This window comes from Oreochromis aureus, linkage group 23 (genome assembly GCF_013358895.1).
Source record: "Oreochromis aureus strain Israel breed Guangdong linkage group 23, ZZ_aureus, whole genome shotgun sequence".
NCBI classification, from domain to species: domain Eukaryota; kingdom Metazoa; phylum Chordata; class Actinopteri; order Cichliformes; family Cichlidae; genus Oreochromis; species Oreochromis aureus.
Window position 1 is genome coordinate 20,880,008 of NC_052963.1, and position 2,163 is coordinate 20,882,170.

Sequence of the window (2,163 nt, forward strand, 5' to 3'; positions counted from 1 at the left end):
GTACACTAACTTAAGTAAACATAATCAGTTGTAAGCATTTTCAACATAAGAATATGCTGCTAAAAAGAACAATGTACCACAAGGATCCAGTGTGCACCGAAGTTCAGTGGGCACAACCAAATGTCCTCAGCCGGAAACAACATCTGTGGAATATTTTTAAGTTTATAAAGGTTTAGATTCATTTACATAACATGCACTATATGACCTATATAACATCTACATTACCTTGGTGACACATTTAAACTTCCCAGAAAACAGAGAGGTTGCAACAACGCAAGACAACTGATACACGGGTTCCTGAAAAATGCAAGAGGTTTTTTAAAAGATTACATAATTGTATAAAATGCTTTTTGTGAAATAACTGGCATACGTTCTTACTTGCCTTTTGTTTCCTAATGAGGCAGTGCAGGTATCCATCAATGACCTGTTTGGATTAAAAGAAGATTATTTTTACAGACCACCACTAGGACCAAAAATGATTACTTCACTTACCTCATCAGAAAGCCACCCACTGTCCTCCAGTGTGCGAAAAGAAGAGTCATACAATTTGTATGGCCCAACGACTGCCTCCACACGCCCGGTGTCTTTTGCAGCCCAAAGCCACTTCACTAAAAAACAAAATATGATAAGTTTCTTTAGTAATAACAGTTGCCATTTGAAAATCACGGTCAATGGCCAACGGGCCACAAACAGACAAGGGCCAACGGGCCAACAAAATAACCATGCCAGAGGGGAGAAATTAGCCAAAATTGGACCAACAGGTCAAAATTAGCAAGAGGGGAGAAAAAAAAAAATTCTATCCATTCGACTAGCCAAACTGGCAACAATTGACCAACCGGTCAGAATGAGATTTTTAGCTATGCCACCTTTTTCTTACGTGCTGGGTTTCTGGGGGGTCACTGGTACAAGCTCTTCTGGTGCTTGGACTGATTTTACCTGAGCTATTTTTGGTGCAAACTGTATGACAGAGGGTCTGTTATTTTGCAGCGCTTCAGGATGATGCTGAGGACTGCAAGGCTGCATCTCAGAAGATGGGCTACTCTCAACAGGTTCAGTTGGAGTTGAGACTTGGACAGGGTGGCTTGTTCTATAAGGTTTAATGTGGTCAATACTGTATAGACTTTTTAAAGTATTTCCCTCAGCGTTTTTCGGTCCAACACATTTTCCACTGATGTCATCAATTGTGTAGGGACCTGAAAAATCCGGTTCAAGTCTTCCTCCTTTTCGCCCACGTTTCCTCATATTTAGAAGCAGAATTTGATCCCCTACATTGTACACAACATTTTTGTACTTTTTCAGGACCTGCTTGGCGTATGCAACCTTTTGCTTGTCTTGTGACTTCGCAATGTTTTCTTGCGCAGTTTCTTTAACTGCATGTTGTGCTTCACTTTCAGACTGTACATAGTCACTGTACCTTTTGTCGTCTGGCAGAATGATGTTGGAAATCTAAAATTTTGTAGATATTAGCAATTAAAACAAGATGATATCATATTCATAAAGACATTACTGGGTTTTTACTTAAATGGTTTCAATTCTTAGTTCTAACATAGAAAGAATTTGACAAACACTCACCGGCACTTGAGCAGGCACTTCTGATGGAAATACTGCCTCTCTTCCATACATCAGAAAAAAAGGTGAGTATTTTGTTGTGGTGTGTACTTTTGACCGCAGTGAAAACAGGGTGGGATCTAGATACAGATCCCAGTTATTCTGCTGGTCATTCACCAGTTTTCGGAGGGCTCTAAATGCAGGCATCGAAATATGTAAAGACAGTAATGAAAGTTTAATTAGAAGTAAAGAAATTAATAAATTATTAAGTAACAATTAAGTTTGAATAACATAAGTAATGTTATTAAAAACTGATAGATAAAAATTATGCATACCTTTTTATGTTGTCATTGGTCTTTTCATCTCATTGGCTACCTCAGATGCAGATTTCGTTTTTAATGGGAAAGCTTCAACCCATTTTGAAAAGTAGTCAGTTGCAGTAAGTATATACTGGAAGCCGCTTGACGTTTTAGGAAGAGGTCCAGTAAGATCTATACCAATAAGTTCCCACACTTCAGACACCTATCAAGGACAAATTAATAATTTGAATAACAATTTGTATAATGTACACATTAACATCGATGGTTAAAATTAGTTGGCAAACACTCCTGCCTT

At 38.2% G+C, this 2,163-nt stretch overlaps 1 long non-coding RNA gene across 2 annotated transcripts; it reads right to left on the minus strand.

Moving 5' to 3' along the window:
• Positions 1 to 379: 379 nt before the first annotated feature.
• On the minus strand, positions 380 to 1,741 carry LOC120436447. Of its 2 annotated transcripts, none has more exons than XR_005610430.1 (3): positions 1,573 to 1,741; positions 493 to 608; positions 380 to 424 (listed from the first exon to the last, which is right to left on the minus strand). It is a non-coding gene; the product is annotated as an uncharacterized LOC120436447 (long non-coding RNA). The 2 variants fall into 2 exon arrangements; XR_005610431.1 differs by having other exon boundaries at positions 493 to 1,446.
• Positions 1,742 to 2,163: the final 422 nt, after the last annotated feature.